This window comes from Ursus americanus, chromosome 25, assembly GCF_024610735.1.
Source record: "Ursus americanus isolate L20-20 chromosome 25, mUrsAme1.1.p, whole genome shotgun sequence".
Taxonomy (NCBI): Eukaryota; Metazoa; Chordata; class Mammalia; order Carnivora; family Ursidae; genus Ursus; species Ursus americanus.
The window spans coordinates 24,614,775-24,633,117 of NC_142151.1; the positions used below are offsets into that span (position 1 = coordinate 24,614,775).

Genomic DNA, 18,343 nt, shown 5'->3' on the forward strand with positions numbered 1-18,343 from the left:
ACTAGTCTCAGAACCAAAAGTGTCAGAAACATTCAAAAGAAACTAACGATACAGGAAATTTTGCTTACGACTGAGGATGGTGAGCTACGGAAGGCACTGTGGGTGTTTCTTCACTTAGGAAGGGTGTAAATCAATGTACTATTTCTTCACTGAGAAAGTTATTATGGAAAAAACAGTCAACTGAACTAAAGAGCATACTTAGTGACATAACTGGTTCATATTCTGGTAAAAGCTCCTTATCTTGCTCTAGACAGGGACTATGCTTTGAGTAGCAGTGGTTTAGGAAATGAGGGATGGCCTAGGAGTCTTAAAGTGACTCACACCAACATGAATAAAGGGTCAAATAGATCAGTTCAAATAAGACAACTGAATAGATAGAAAGAGGGTTTTGAGGAAAGGATGGAAGTAGGTCTTGCCCAGGAACATGGTAGAGTTCTGGGAACTCTCTCCTTTCCTCCTCCCAACGTAGTACGGAGACAGGAAAAAAGGGAGGACTATTTAGCATCCTTGACTCTCTAAATGTGAGTAGCCCTCTCCAGTTATCGTTAAAACCAAACCTGTTCCCCAGGGGTAGCAGTGCCATATGCTTTTGAGAACCGCTACTTTAGACCCCAAGGGTGTGGGGTTCATCTTTCTTCTGCATTTAAGGATATACAGATCAGTGCAAAAATTTAAACATCAACAGAAAAGATCACCTTTAGCATGGAGATATTATAGAACTATAAATAACAAAGGAACAGGTCACAACTTTTTAAAAATTTGATATTTTGGGGGCACCTCGGTGGCTCAGTCGGTTAAGCATCTGATGCTGGCTCAGGTCATGATCCCAAGGTCCTGGGATCAAGCCCCACGTGGTTGGGCTACCTACTCAGTGGGGGAGTCTGCGTCTCCCTCTCCTTCTGCCCTCCCCGCCTCTCCGCTCGTGCTCTCTCTCAAATAAATAAAATCTTTAAAAAAATTTTTGGTATTTTCCAACATTTAAAAACTAATCATAAATCATTCTGGACCAGCTATCTATTGCTGTTTAACACATTACCATAAAACTTAGTGGCTTAAAATAACAACAAACATGTATTATGTCACACAGTTTTGAGGGATCAGGAATTTGGGGCAGTCTGGCATGGACTATTCTAGCTTAGGGTCCTTCATAAGCTTGTTATCAGATGTTGGCTACGGTTTCAGTCATTTGAAGGACTAACTGGGGCTAGGGAATCCACATTTCTGAGGTGGCTGGCAGGGTAATGCTGGGTGTTGGCTAGAGTCAGTTCCTCTTCACATGAGTCTCTCTACAAAGCTGCGTAAGCATCCTCACACCACGTGATCATCACTCACAACACAGGGTCCAAGAAACCAAGGAAGAAGTCATAATGGCCTTCATGTCCTAGCCTCAGAAGTCAACATGCTGTCCGTTCCGCAGCATTTTATAGGTTAGATAGGTAGTCCTGATTTGGAGTGGGAGGGGACAAGGACCATTGGGGAACATCTTGGAAGCTGTTTATTATATATTTTTCTAAGCAGAAGCTATTAAAAGCCACTAACAGTTTGTCTCTCAAATCCAGCAGCAACATCAAATTTTCTGCCTCCTTGCTGAAATCACAGCTTAGCTCTGCTCAGATGGCTCACAAAAAAGGGGGGGAAAGGCCAATTTTTAAAAATTTCATGTAAGTCACTGCACTTCTTTCTTAGTTGGTAAAAGTAGCCCTAGCCCCCCAACAAAAACAGTAAAAAAAATTACACAAGTATATTACCTGTTGACCAGATTTTCAGCATTCTTACTCTTCAAACTAAAAAGAAGCTAGGCATTTAACTGAAATTCTTATTTACCTACCAATAAGAAAACAGAAGTTGGCCTTTTCTTAGAGTATAAATTTAAGTATAAACTTTCTATTCTTTCCATTTAAAAAGTACTTTACACATTGGTACAAAAGTTCAAAAGTATAGTGTTTCAATTGATGACAGTATTAGCAAACTCATATCGTGCTCTTACTATGTGGCAAACACTGTACTAAACTTTACATGCATTATCTCAACTTGTCCACTCTAGAAATAAGATAAAAGAAAAAAAGAGATAACCACCTGAGGTCACAGTGCTATTGAACAGCAATGCCAGAACTTAACAAGCCTGATGCCTGGCACCTACATATGTGTACTTAATGCCAACCCTTTATTAGCCCAGATTAGAGAACACCAGATAGATCTCTTAGACAGGCTCAGCTTCCACAATTCTGATGATATAAAACTCATGTAGACCAAAAAGGTTACCAAACTTTAGATTCATATTGAGCAAATGTTTCTAACACCAAAATATATATCTTATGCCAGTCATCTCATTATCCTTTCTGGGAAGGAGACTGTAGAGTTGATGTATCCGTTTTTTCACAGAATAAACTATTCTAAATGAAAATGTGGATAATACAGTACTGCTAAAATCTTATGGAACAAACATTCTCTGAAATGGCACCAACTCTTTTTAAGATAAACTGGCAAAATTTATGAAATTATCAAATGTACATACCATTTTCATAATGTTCATACATAGTTTTATAATCAGCATGAAAAGACCTAAATATGCACCAAGAGCAAAATTATGGTAATATCCATACAATGTACTACAATGCACTGTATGGAGATAGAAGATTTCTATATTTATTCATTCAGTAAACATTTGTGTCTACTCCGTTTCATAAATAGGAAAGTGACATGGTGGCGAATGGGGAAGACTACTCTGCTTTCATAAAACTATGAACAACTGGAGTTTTAGATGGGAGATATAATTTTAGGAACCTTCAGAGAATAGGGTGTTCTTAAAGCTATGAGAAAGGATGAGATCACTTGGGGGGGGGAGCGAAATACAAAAGATATCCCTCATCACACCCTTGTAAATTCTTTTAAAAACTTAAGACTTTATATCCAACTTTCTATACAGTAACCACTGTCTAATAAACATGTCAAACTTAATGTTTCCCAAAACAATATAGATAGCATCCATCCCACAAGTATTCTTCCCCGAGTCTTGCCCATCTCAGTAAAGGGTACTTTTACCTCCATTCTTTCGGACACTCAGGACAAAATCCTTAAGTATCATCCTCAACTCTTCTCTCTTGCATCACACATCCAATCCAACAGGAATCCGTTGTCTCTACCTTTAAAAGATCAAACACCTAATCGAGTCTCACTACCTCTATCTACACCACCTAGTTTTCTTCTTCCTTTCCCTCTTAGGCCTGAAATCTCTCTGGTATAAGGGATCCATTTAAATGACTGCCATCACAGTCAGAATAAAATTCAAACTTATGTCCAAAATGATCTTAGAAGATTGTGGCCTTCCCACAATTTCAGGTCTTAACTCCAACTAGTTCCCCTTGGCTTACATCAGGCCCCCTGGATTCACTGTTAGTCCACTAACATGCCAAGCTTGCACCTGGCCTTACAGCCTTCATGCTTGTTTCCTCAACCCAAAACCCTCCATTTTCTCCAGACGTTTGCATTGCCAACTGTCATTCTTCTAGTACTATTCAAAAGGAATGGACTGCCACACTGTTATATACATGAAGGGTAGGAACCCTATTCCATTGCTGTATCCCTACTATACATTTTTATGGAAATAATCAGGGTAACATGAGAATAACTGAAAACGTAAGTCTTGATGAGATGACATTTAATCTGAGACCTAAAGAAGGTGAAGCATCCAGCATAAAAAGAAAGTATTAGAAAGAGCTTTCCAGGCAAATGAAACTATAGTTGAAAGCTCTGAGTTTTAACAGTCTGAGGAACTGAAGGGAGTCCTGTAATTATGGCAGGAGTGGAGTAAGCCCAGTGAAATGCAGTTTGATGGAACAGGCAGGAGAGATCATGTAGGGCCTTATAAAACTGAGACAGGAAGTCTCTAACTCTGTTGACAAGAAATGGGAAAGCTTTTAAGCTGAAAAATGACAGGATCTGAATGTGTTTTAAAATTACTCAGGCTGCTGGCACATGGATTAGATGGCACAAAGAAAAGCAAGGAGATGACTTAGAACAGAACTACAATAATGCAGTTATGCTATGACGGTTTGGACTAAAGCCACAGCAGGGCAAGGGATGAAACAGAAGTGGACAGATTCCAGATTTTTTAAAGATTTATTTACTTGACAGAGAGAAAGAGAGAGAGCTCAAGCAAGTGGTGGGGAGAGGCAAAGGGAGAGGGAGAGAGAGAGAGTCCCAAGCAGCCTGCATCATGAGCACAGAGCCTGATGCGGGGCTCGGTCTCATGACCCTGAAATCATGACCTGAGCCAAAACCAAGAGTCCAATGCTTAACTGACTATGCCACCCAGGTGACCCCAGACTCCAGATTTAAGCTGATAGCAAAATCAACAGAACTACTGTTAGGTAGAACAGTATGAAGCAAAGGAAAAGCAGGAAGCTAAAAAGACTCAGGATTTTGGTGTGGGCAAAATTTCAGCGAATAATGATGCATTTATTATAACAGATAAAACTGGATTAGAGGTTGGGGAAATCAGGCTGACATAAGGTAATTTACTAGGAAGAAGGAAATGTATGCATACAGGTGATGGTTATATATGCGCAAAGTATTTTTGGAAAGATACATATGACCAATGGTTAATGAGGAGATCTTTTCATTGTATAGGCTTTTGTACCATTTCAATGTTTTAAGAAATTCATTAATGTATCACTCTTTTTTACTAAAAACTAATTTTATCAGCTTTGAGGTATAACTGACAGAACTATAAGATATTTAGTGTACAACGTGATGGTTTAATACACATATACACTGTAAAGGATTTCCTCCACTGATTCAATGAACACACCCATCACCGCATTTGGGGTTGAGAACATTCAAGTCCCACTCTTAGCAAATTTCAATTATACAATATAGTGTTATCAACTATAGTCACTGTGTTATACGTCATATCCTCAGAACTTATTTATCTTATAACTAAAAGTGTATATCCTTTTAACCCTCCCTGTTCTTCCCATCTCTCAGCAGCTGCTTTTCTACTGTGTTTCTGTGAGTTCAACTTTTTTTTTAAGATTGCACATGTAAGTGATACCATGCAGTATTTGTCTTTCTCTGTCCGGCTTATTTCACTTAGCATAATGCCCTCCAGCTTCATCCACCCTGTTAAAAATAGACAGGATTTTCTTCTTTTTAAAGGCTAACCATATTTCAGTGTGTGTGTGCGTGGGGGGGGATCCATTCATCCACTGACAGATACTTGGGTTGTTTTCATACCTTGGCTATTGTGATAATGCAGCAAGGAACATGGGAGTGCAGGCATCTCTTCGAGATGATGCTTTTGTTTCCTCTAGATATATACTCAGAAGTGGGACTGCTGGATCACATGGTAGGTCTATTTTTAATTTCTTGAGGAAATTTTATACTGTTTCCCATAGAGGCTAAATCAGTTTACATTCCCACCAACAGTGCACCAGGGTTCTCTTTTCTCTACACCCTCCCCAGCACTTGTTCTTCCTTGTCTCTTTGATAACAGCCATCCTAACAGGGTGAGGTGACTCCTCATTGTGCTTTGCATTTACCGATGATTTGTGATCTTGAGCACGTTTTCATGTACCATGAAAATGGCCATTTTTATGTCTTTTTCTTAAAAAAAACATTTTATTTACTTGAGAGAGAGTGAGAGCAAGAAAGAGGGAGCACAGAGGAAGAAGCAGACTCCCTGCCGAGCACAGGGCTTGACCAGGGACTTAATCCCAGGACCCTGAGATCATGACCTGAGCCAAAGGCAGACACTTAACTGACTGAGACACCCAGGTGCCCCCCCCCTTTTTAAAGATTTATTTATTTGAGAGAAAGAGTGTGCGAGCGGTGGAGGGGGGGTGCGGGAGGTAGTGGCAGAGAGAGATGGAGAAGCAGATTCCCTGCTGAACACAGAGCCCACTCTTCATGGGACCTGATCCCATGACCTCGAGATCACCACCTGAGCCGAAATCAAAAGAGATGGACACCTAACCAACAGAGCCACCCTGGCACCCCATCCATTTTTACGACTTTGGAAAAATACCTTTTCAAGTCTGTTGCCCATTTAATTACTTTGGATTTTTTCCTATTGAGTTGTACCAGTTACTTATATATTTTGTATATTAACCCCTTATCAGATAACAAAGTTTGTAAATATTTTCTCCCATTCAGTAGGCTGCCTTTTCATTTTGTTAATGATTTCCTTTGCTGAGCAGAGCTTTTTAGTGTGACATAGTCCCACATGTATATTTTTGCTTTTGTTGCCTTTCCATTTGGTGTCAAATCCAAAAGAGCACTTCCATTTTCTTTTAGAAGTTTTATACCTTCAGGTCTTACGTTCAAGTGTTTAATGCATTTTTGGTTGGTTTGTGTGTATGGTGTAAGACTGGTGTCCAGTTTTAGTCTTTTCCTTATGCCAATACAGTTTTCCCAAAATAATTTATTGAAGAGACTACCTTATCTCCTATTATATATGCTAAGCCCCTTTCTGGAAAATAAACCATATATGTGTGGGCTTATTTCTGGGCTCTCTATTCTGTTCCATTGATCTATATGTCTATTTTTAGGCCAATTCCATACTGTTTTGACTACTATAGCTTTATAACGTAGTTTGAGTTCAGGAAGTATGATGCCTCCAGCTTTGTTCTTCTTTCTCAAAATTGCTTTGGATATATTGTGGTTCCATACAAGTTTTAGGATTGTTTGTTCATTTCCTGTGAAAAATGCCAATGGAATTTTGACAGGGATTGTACTGAATCTATACTTCTCTTTGGTTGGTATGGACATTTTAACAATATTAAATTCATGGGCATGGAATATCTTCCCATTTATTTGTGTCTTCTTCAGTTTCTTCTATGAGTGTCTTATATTTTCAGTGTATACATCCTTCACCTCCTTGGTTAAATTTATTCTGAAGTATCTTTTTTATTTTTTATTTTTGATGCTACTGTAAATGGGATTGTTTTCCTAACTTCTCTTCCTGGTAATCCACTGTTAATGTACAGAAATGCAGGGGCACCTCGGTGGCTCAGTTGGTTAAGTGTCTGCCTTCGGCTCAGGTCATGATCTCAGGGTCTTGGAATCAAGCCCCTTGTCAGGCTCCCTGCTCAGTGTCTCTCTCTTGCCTCTGCCTCCTACCCCCTGCTCATGCTTTGTCTCTCCCTCTCTCTCAAATAAACAAAATCTTTTAAAAAAGAAAAAAAGAAGAAAGAAAGAAATGCAACTGATTTTTGTATATTGATTTTGTACCCTGGAACTTTACTGAATTCACTTACTAGTTTTAATAGTTTTTTAGTGGAGTCCTTACGGTTTTCTATTATATAGTATCATGTCATCTGCATACAGAGACAATTTTACTTCTTCCTTTCCGATTTGGATGTCTTTTCTTTTTCTTGCTCTGGCTAGGACTTCTAGTACTACGTTGACTCTTTTTCAAAACTGAATTTAAATATAGATACATTTTTTTAAGATTTTATTTACAAGCTGGGGGGGGCAGAAGAAGAAGAAGACTCCCCATTGAGCAGGGAGGGAGCCCCACGTGGGGCTCAATCCCAGAGCCACTAGATCATGACCTGAGCGTAAGGCAGCCTTTTAACTGATTGAGACACCCAGGCGCCCCTTAAATATATTTTAAATAAAAAACTTATACCAATCTTTTCCTACAAAGAATCTAAATTGCTTGCATATACAGTTAAAACTTAAGACTATACAAATTCCATGTAAGAAAACAATAGGAAATAGGGCCACTAAGCCAGCAAGTTCAAAGAATCCTGCTTCGTATTATTCTCATTTGTTAAAACAGATTGATGTTTCTCACAAGTCCTGGCACTTGAGGGTACCATCAGTTTATTCATGTTCATTGACCCTGCATGGTGTTGGAGAGGCAGTGCTGAGACATGATCCTTGTCTTCAAGGAACCTTGTCTAGTAGCGATGTGGCTAGGTACATGAATAATTGAAATGAAGTCCCACTGAGAGCAGTGTGACTCTAGACTGGTGTGACTGACACTGCATGCAAGGAAAGGCTACCAAGACCACAGCAACTGTCCAGGCAAAGGATGCTTAGGTCTTGAACAAGGAAAAGATCAAGTGTTAGGAAGTAAGAACAGGTTACTAACTAAATGTCTGAGACTATGAAAAACAGAGAACTAAGGAAAACTCCTAAAATTTTGTCTCAACTAGATGGATGGTGGTGCCAGTTCAATCCAGGGGAAACAGGAAGAATAGTGGGTTTGAGAGTTTTAGGGAAAATGAATTCACTGGCTAAGCATGTTGAGTCTGAAGTATCTGAAGAGCCAACAGGTGAGGACCGCTTTAAGGAGTGTAGAGCACAGGGGAGGACTGTGTCTTCAAGCAGTGGTCGTTGGCTGCAGTTTCAGAGATTTCACCACCCTGGGTAGAAGAGAGAATGTATTAACTTTTAAATGGTGGGTGAAAGAAAAGGAATTCCAAAAGGAGAAAAGGCAGGCTGAAGGGGTGTTGGTAGAGGAAGCCAAGCCGGGATGCATGGACTGAAAGTTTTACAGAGTTCAAAATGAAAAGCAACTGATTTGGCATGAAGAGTCAACAGTCCTAGAAAAGAGCTGACTCATGCTGAAGAAAGGAAGACAGCAATGGATGGGGGCAGAAGATCAACATTAGAACTATTTAGTTCCAAAGTATAAATATATGATTAAGGCATTGTTTGGCACCTTACATTGACTATTTCATTTAATCCTCAGCAATACTATGAGGTAGGTAACCTTATTAACTGTATTTCACAGTTGCAGAAAAGACATTCATCAGGACAAACCAAAGGTCACACACGGCTAGTAAATGGAGAAACTGACTACTGTTGACAACAAAGTTACCTTCCATTATACCACTTCCTAACAATGCATCATACTCAATTATATTAACTACATTTAAATTTAACTTAATAAGAATTAAAACAAAGTTGGACATTACATTAACTAGTTATATAATCTACCTTGATTTTTCATACTAGTATACCTCAAGTGTTTAATTATTTGCCAAAAGTGGTCACGTCTAACCAGATTTTTTAGTCATGAATATGTACTATCTCTTATTTGTCTTTTGACCTGATTACATATAGCAAAAGCATAACTGACTGTGAACTGATATGATAGGAAAAGAAAGTTTCAACCAAAATATAGATGTTTTTGCACAGCCTACTCATTTCCTAGTCTTTGAATACCAATTTTTGCACTCTTCCCCAGGAAATAATTTATAAGAATAGTATAAATCAACTCCCTAAAATTAAAACTCTCAGAAAATAAGTTATTCAGAATGCTCTTAAAGTGTTTGGATATAATTTTTCTGACGATGGATCTATATCTGTTCTCTATTTGCACATGTGGCTAATGAAACACTTGAAATGTGGCTACTATGACTGAGGCACTAATTTTAAAATTGTATTTGATTTTAAGTAATGTAAATTTACATAGCACATGTGGCTAAGTGGCTATTATATTGAACAGTGTAGCTCTGGAACATTGGTACTCAACCTTACCTGTGCAATAAAACCACGTAGGAGAACTTTCTAAAACCTAATGCTTAGGCATTAGCCTATTTTTTTCTTAAGATTTCGAGAAATGAGATCCAGGCAAAAAATTTTTTAAACCTGGGTGATTTTTACATGCAGCAAAAGTACAAACCCACTGCTCTAGATGTTCTCAGACTTGAGTGCACACAGAAATCACTGGGGAACTTCTTAAAATGCAGATTATGCGGTGTCTGGGTGGCTCAGTCGGTTAAGTGTCCCACTTCTGATTTTGGCTCAGGTCCTGAGATGGAGCCCTCCTCCCCCCGCCACTCGGAGTTGGCTCCCCTGCTTGGGATTCTCTCTCTCTCTGCCCCTCCTCTCCCTCTCTCTCTCTAAAAAAAAATCACTTTTTCAACAAGAAATCCTGACATATTCTTTTCATCTTAAGTAAGGATACTTGGGTATATTTGTTGAATATTCTTTTTAGTGTAGCTATCAGGTTACTGCCTGTATCATCTTCCTAGGAAGTATTGCTACTATCCTGACATCATTAATATAATAAAATTCAAGTGCCTTCTTACTGGAAGTTTTCACTAGCTCTTGAATTTTGTGTAGAAGGGTAACTTCTCTTTCTAGTTAAACTGTTTCAGAGAGTAGTTGTAAGCAGGGTTTAGAGGACATTATTACTATTTCTCATTTTATATAACTTCTCCTATGGGAAATCTTATGGTAGTGATGATGGTAGTCCAAAGATATTTTTAGGTACTCCTTACCAGCCTGACAACCTAAAAGACTTGCTTGTTCATGTATCACCTGGTACTTCAGGTGCCAGCTAAGGAGTTAACACTATTTGTATTAGCCAGCAACAATTTCACGGCCTGCAATCAACTGTGGAAATAAACTGAGGAGAAACCACCACCAGGGCCTGAAGGAGAGAATGGTGAGAAAGGAATGGACTGGACTCAGTTCCGGGGGAAAGGATCTCTTCAGAGGCAGGGGTGCACTGTTGGTCCTCACAAGAACACCAGCAACGTGTGCGTGTGTGGGCTTGTACATGCAAATACCTAGATGATTTGAAACATAAAGGGTTTAACCAATCTCTTAATAGATCGTAAGAGAAGCAGGTGAACTACCTAAACCACCTTACTTTCAGTCATCAAATCTGACTTCTTTACATTATGGCTTTTTGTTCTCTTTTATTCCACATTTCAAAATGTTTTTCTACTCTGAATCTTTGTGCCTCAATTGACTTTTATACATTTGTTTCTGAAGTCAGCTTGTCAGCCAAGAGCCTCTTATTTTAGGGGTTATACACCTAAATGGTGCCAGGGGAGGGGCAGGAACCCTAAAAAGGTGAAGCAGGCTAAACTAGGAAGCCACTGGGAGAAGTGGGAAGTCAGGCAGAGTCTCTGCAGAGAACAGAGGTGAGAACTGCTAGGTAGAGCTGCGCCCCTGGGAGGAGAAGACCTCCTTCACTGCTAAGCCAGGAAGTGGAGCTGCTGAAAAGTCACTTCACCTATGATTTTTCCACCCTCTCTTCTTCTGGGTCAAAATTAGAAATAAGGAAACACTTGGGATCGAATATGATCTTCTCTCCTCCCCACTGGTGCCTTTCCACCATCTGGACTAAGGCTCTTGGGGAATCTTTGTAAGGTTCCTGTTGGTTAAAGGGACTTTTCCCTTTCTTTCTTTCTGAATCTTCCAAGATTATTTTCAAAAATAATAAACCATTTAAAATAGGATTACAGGGGCACCTGGCTAGCTCAGTTGATAGAGCATTCAACTCTTGATCTCGGGGTTGTGAGTTTGAGCCCCACACTGGGTGTAGAGATTACTTAAAAATAAAATCTTTAAAAACAAACAAATACATAAATAAAATAGGATAACAACTGCTAACAAGTTATGGCCAAGCAGAATTTTTCTTAAAGATTTTATTTATTTATTTGAGACAGAGAGAGAGTGAGCAAGAGAGACGGAACGAGCCTGGTGAAGGGCAGAGCCCGATGGGAGGCTGAATCCAGGTACTCCAGGATCATGACCTGATCCAAAGGCAGACACTGAGCCACCCAGCTGCCCCAAGCAGAATTTTAATAGGAAAATTACCCAGTTAAACACTAACAAATGGTAAAATTAAGCATGTAAAACTAACCTAAAATCATGCCCATTCTAACATAATGTCCAACTTTCCACCTGCTCTATTTTTCATGTATTACAGATATCAGGATTTGTAGAATGGCTGGTGGGAGGCTTTGTTTTTTATAAAAGCAAGCTAGATTAGAGCTCAGAGGCAGACAGTATTAAAAAACTCATAGCACTAAGCAAGACTGGACAGCAATTAAATAGAGCCCAATTAAGGAATGAAAAAGAGGTTCTTTAAATGAGAAAAAAAGGAATTTTTCAAGTTAAAACACATAAACACAAACACACACACACACATACACACACACACACCCGTCTGAACAAAATACCAGCAAAATCCTATAAACAACTCTGATTCATTAATTCATTAAGCAAAAATGTTAATGATTCTATGGAATCATGTAAATCACTGTTATTATCTAGTAATTTCTTAAACAAACTGTTTCTAACTTCTACAAACAAATTCACACATGAAGACATAATCATCCTATGCAAAGAATAATATCAGGTAATTATCACATGATATTAAAATCTCTTATCTAAAATTTTATAATCAATATAGCACCAGCCCAAGAATAGACATAGATTAATGCAATGAACGGATACGTGTGTACCACATGGCAGTATTTCAAATCAGTAGAGAAAAATTAATAAATGGATGGCATAACTGGTTGTCTGGAAAATGTTAGGTTCCTATTTTGTACCACATATCAGAACAAAATTCCTATGGATTAAAGAAATTAATTAAAATCATAAAAACTAATAACATTGAAATGAGTAAGGTCCTTTTTTAAGCCTTCCATTCAAAGAAATCTTGATACGCCTGCTGCTAAACTGTATGTAAACTGTAAAGTCAAATAACCAGTAAGTAAAACATCGCATGAGAGGACAAATGGTTATCTGGTATAGAAAGGAGCTCTTTAAGCCCAATATGAAAAAAATCCCATACCCAAAAGAAAATGCCTAGGACAATCATCAAAAAAGTGTTATGAGGGGCTCCTGGGTGGCTCAGATGTTTATATGTCTGCCTTCAGCTCAGGTCATGATCCCAGGGTCCTGGGATCCAGCCCCACACTGGGCTCCCTCTCAGTGAGGAGCCTGCATCTCCCTCTCCCTCTACTGCTCCCCCTGCTTGTGCTCTCTCGCTCTGTCAAATAAAGAAATAAAATCCTTTAAAAAAGATGCTGTGATAAACACTGTTGCTACTCATCACCACAAGCATCGATTTCAGGAAAAAAGGAGTTCTGTTTTTGCCTATTGAAATGGCAAGACAGTAGCTCCTATTATTGATAGTTTCCCCCACATTTCTGAAATAAGAAAATGTTACTTTTATGAATAAAAATTATTAGCATGAATACTGAGGTAGATAGTCCTCATATACTAAAATGAACACTGGAAGTGTTATCAAAAAAGTTTGGGTTTAGCACCAAGTACTGCAGTGACCAGTGCTGTGACTTTATTAAGTCACTTTTGCCTTTAGTATAAATCTGTTATCATCCAAAGCCACATCATTTAATTACCACCCTTTTTAGAATGCTTGTGAAAACCATAAAGACATTAATTTAAGCACTATTTTAGAGAAATATATGTCAATGTGTGGCCTGCGGACTTGATTCATCTTACATGGGGTGCTTATTAAAAATGCAAATTGAAAAAAATGCAATAGAGAAAAAAAAAAGGAAAAATGCAAATTGAAAGTCCCCTACTGGATATCTCATGGAAGGCCCACTGACCTGTACTTTTAACAAACATCCCTCCCACTGTAGACATGAACATCGAAGTAGACAGCATTAAAGGGGAACCAAGTTTTGAAATTTTACACAGAACTCATTCAAGTATAACGTACTCTGTTGGGGAGGGGGTTTCCAACGGTCCTTCCCTCCTGTGTACCATTTTAAAAAGATCAGAGAAGTCTGATTCTAGGTAGAAAATGTTCACTGAAAGTAAGGCCAACAGACCTGCCATCCCCTGTCTGCAGAGAAATAGGTTTAGTGCATCTAAATTTTTCCTTTTCTTTTACTAGACAAAGTATAACATGTTTAATCACAACAGAGGCCCTGGTGTGATATCCTTTTAGAACTTTTATTTTATACTTAAATATATTCTGTAAGATTCTTACCTCAAGGTGAGATGTCAGTCGTCACACCTCTGTAGTTTTGTTTCCTAAAGCACTGTAACTAAACAATTGTCCATCACCTATCCTAATCTTGTTTGCATGTACAATTCTTCAACCTAGAAACAGATCATCTATTATGACTGAAAAATAACCCATTCATAGAGCTGGCACTGAAGAATCTATCTAGCTTATCCTCTGGCAACATCCTCAAAAACAAGGACATTCACTCATTCAGAAAAGAGGGGGCAGTCACAGAGTAAGACATAGGGACACCATTAAAACCTGGGTGAATCTCTCCCGGCAAATTTTCAAAAGAAAGATTTCATCAGGTTTCAATAAATGATGCATTTTCTAATACAAATAGTGGTAATTGGCTTAAAATAACCATACTGCAGCACAAATATTATTTAATAAACTAAAGCAAAATTCAGTGGCTTTGTGTATCAGGATTGCGTCTAAGTACGCTATCATACTTGTACCTACTATCATATTCCTCATTTTCTTCGAGCAGGAAATGTCTAACTTATTGAGACTCCCAACAACAGCCAGTACTTGCTATCTCAATGCACACCACTTCCATGTTTTGACCTGATAACCTTCTGATTAACTATGGAAATAGAAACATAATTACCAACAGAGATATGACGTATTAATTTTTTGGAAATTTTTAATTTCTTCAAGTTACTGAATAAATATGCCAGAAAACAAAGCGAAAGCCTAAAATGACTGTATAATTGTCATGTTGGGTAGGGTTATTTTTTCAAGGCTTATCCAAGATACAAACATAGCAGACCGTTGCCAAAGAAGATAAAAAGTGCATAAAAACCTACCCACTACATCTTCCAACCCCAGCAATTAATGTTTGAGGAATAATAGAGGCTGCAGCCACCCCTGGCTTCTTAATCCCAGACGGGGAGGGGAGCGGTAGGGATGGTAAAGAGATGGTATTATTCCATTCCTATTAAATCTGTTCAGAGAAACAGCTGAAATAAAACTTTGCTTATTTTTCTTACAAATCTGCTATATAACGTTCCCTTTCACTGATCCCAAGGAAAGTACATTCTGTGTAGGATCAGGTATCAGGTGACTCATCAACAAAGAAGGGCAAAGCAATCAGGAGACAAAGACTATCAGCATGGTATATAATGCAAAGCAGAAGGACAGATCTGGATTCAATTCAGATGTTGGCTCCATCAAATGCTAAACTGTGTAACCTAGACTCTTCATTTCTCTAAGGCACTTTCAGTCTTTTACTTGAAATTTTTGTGCCATAAAAACAGGGGGGAAAAGACTTCAATTTTTTTAGACAACAGAGCAAATAGGGCAAGTAATCAAAGATGCACAGTAAAAGTGAGTGTATCTTATGACATCAAGTTTGGGAGCTGGCAAGCCCACTGACAAACAGAGTTGTAAAGACTGAGCAACAGTGTCTGTTTTTCCTTTAAAAACAAATGTTGTAGGGACGCCTGGGGGGCTCAGTTGGTTAAACATCTGACTCTGGGTCAGGTCATGATCTTGGGGTCTTACGATCAAGCCCCTTGAGGGGCGCTCCATGCTGCTTCTCCCTCTCCCTCTGTCCCACTCTCTCTCCCTCTGCCTCTCTTAAATAAATAAAATCTTTAAAAAAATAAATTTAAAAATGTTGTAAATAAATACACACATTTATAGATATATAAACACAGTTTACATAAATTCAAAAAGCAACCATACTATTCATTCTGGGAACTTTTTTCTCTATCTTCTACATCAATAACAATCTCTAACTTCTACATCAATAACAATCAAGTGTATATTCCTTTTTGTTTTTCTCAATGCACATATAATCACATACATGATTTATACATACATGCATGGAGATATACAAATAAATATGAGGATTAGCTGTATCTTAATAGATTAATATTACCCATACTTCTCTGCATATCACTTTTCTTGTTATCTTGTGAAAATCCCTCCAAGTCAAGGGATATAGCTCCAATTCATTCTTTTAAAGGCTACCTAATAGTACATGGTGCGGAGTTAACATATTCTATTCATCTACTCCCCAACAGATGGGCTCTTGTTTTGTTTTCCATTTTTTTTTTTAAAGATTTATTTGACAGAGAGAGACAGCCAGCGAGAGAGGGAACACAAGCAGAGGGAGTGGGAGAGGAAGAAGCAGGCTTCCCGCAGAGGAGCCTGATGTGGGGCTCGATTCCAGAACGCTGGGATCACGCCCTGAGCCAAAAGCAGACGCTTAATGACTGCACCACCCAGGCACCCCTTGTTTTCCATTTTTTGCCACTTCCCATGCAAAATGAGCTTCCATGTGCACAGGCCCTTGGTGTCGTTTGCATTTATGAGCTAAAATTCCAGGGGTGGCAAAAGACAAAGTTTTCCTCTAAGATTAAGAACAAGACAAGGGTGCCTACTTCCACCACTTCTATTCAACACAGTACTGGAAGTTCTAGCCACAGCAATTAGACAAAAATAAATAAATAAATAGCTTTCAAATCATAAAGGAAGAAACAATTATTTCTGTTTACAGATGATACGATCTTCTAGGTAGAAAACTCTAAACACTGGGGTGCCTGGGTGGCTCAGTCAGTTAGGCATCTGCTTTGGGCTCAGATCATGATCCCAGGGTCCTGGGATAGAGCCCCATGTCAGGCTCAGGACTCAGTGCAGAGTATGCTTGTCTCTCTCCCTCCCCCCGCTTGTGCTCTGTCTGTCTCTCTCTCTCAAGTAAATACATACATTTTTAAAAATCCCCATTATGGGGGCACCTGGGTAGCTCAGTCATTAGGCGTCTGCCTTTGGCTCAGGGCGTGATCCCAGGGTTCTGGGATCAAGCCCCACGTCGGGCTCTTCCTCTGGGAGCCTGCTTCTTCCTCTCCCACTCCCCTTGCTTGTGTTCCCTCTCTTGCTGTCTCTCTCTCTCTCTCAAATAAATAAATAAAATCTTTAAAAAAAAAATCCCCATTACGTTTTTCTTCAGAAAGAGAAAAACCCTAAATTAATCCTAAAAATTCTAAAGTTCATATGGAATCTCAGGGGATCCCAAATAGACAAAACAATCCTGAAAAAGAACAAACCTGGAGGATTCTAACTTCCTTATCTCAAAATTTACTACAAAGCTACAGTAATTAAAACAGTGTGGTACTAGTATAAAGAAAGACACCATATGATTATCTGAATAGATGTGGGAAAAGCATCTGAAAATCTACAACATCCATTTATGATTTAAAAACTCTCAACGAAGTAGGATTAGAGGAACTATACCTCAACATGATACAGGCCATAAATGAAAAACCCACAGCCAACATCATACCGTGGTGAAAAACAGAACTTTTCCTCTAAGATCAGGAACAAGACAAGGGTATCTCTCAGCACTCTCACTTTTATTCAACATAGTACTAGAAGTCCTAGCCCCAGCAGTCAGACAACAAAGAGAAATAAAAGGCATCCAAATTGGTAAGGAAGAAGTAAAATTTTCACTATTTGCAGATGACATGATACAATATACAGAAAACATGAGACTTCACCAAAAAACTACTAGAACTGAGAAATAGCTTCAGTAAAGTCTCAAGATACAAAATTAATTATACAGAAATCTGTTGAATTTCTATACATTAATAATGAAGTGGCAGGAAGAGAAATTAAGAAAAAAAATCCCATCTACAATTACACCAAAAATAATAAAGTACCATGGAATAAATTTAACCAAGGAGTGAAAAGCCTGTACCCTGAAAACTATAAAACATGTGATGAAAGAAAATGAGGATGATACAAACAAATAAAAAGATATCCCATGTTCACTCACTGGAGAACCAGTTTTGCTAAAATGTCCACACTGCCCAAAGCAATCTACAGATTTAATACAATCCCTATCAAAACACCAATGGCATTTTTCACATTACCAGAACAAATGGTAAAATTTGTTTGGAAACACAAAAGATCCTGAAGAGCCAAAGCAATCTTGAGAATGAAGAACAAAATCGGAGGTATCACAATCTCAGATTTCAAGATACACTACAAAGCTGTAGTAACCAAAACAGTATGGTACCGGCACAAAAGTAGACACATAGATCAATGGGACAGAAGAGAGAGCCCACAAATAAACTCACGTTGACAACAGTCAATTAATCTATGACAAAAGGGCAAGAATACACAATGGGAAAACGGCAGTCTCCGCTGGGAAAACAAGACAGCTACATGCAAAAAAGAATGAACCTAGACCACTTCTTACACCTTACACAAAAATAAACTCAAAACAGACTGAAGACCTAAATGTGAGATCTGCAACCATAAAAATCCTGGAAGAAAAACAGAGGCAGCATTTTCTTGAACATCTGCCATAGAAATGTTTTTCTAGATAGGTCTCCTCAGACAAGGGAAACAAAAGAACAATTAAACTCAATTGGGACTACACCAACATTAAAAGCTTTTGCAGAGTGAAGGAAACCATCAAAACCAAAAAAAAAAAAAAAAACAACCTACTGAATGGGAGAAGATATTTGCAAATGACATATCCGATAAGAGGTTAATATCCAAAATATATAAAAAGAGCTTATATAAATCAACATCAAAAAAACCAACTAATCCATTTAAAAAATGGGTAGAGGATCTGAGTAAATATTTTTC

At 38.4% G+C, this 18,343-nt stretch overlaps 1 protein-coding gene across 22 annotated transcripts in view; it reads right to left on the reverse strand.

Annotated features, from left to right (window-relative positions):
* The window catches only part of LMNTD1 (lamin tail domain containing 1), a 475,396-nt gene that overhangs the window by 105,557 nt on the left and 351,496 nt on the right, over positions 1-18,343 (reverse strand). The gene's annotated exons all lie outside the window — the stretch shown is intronic.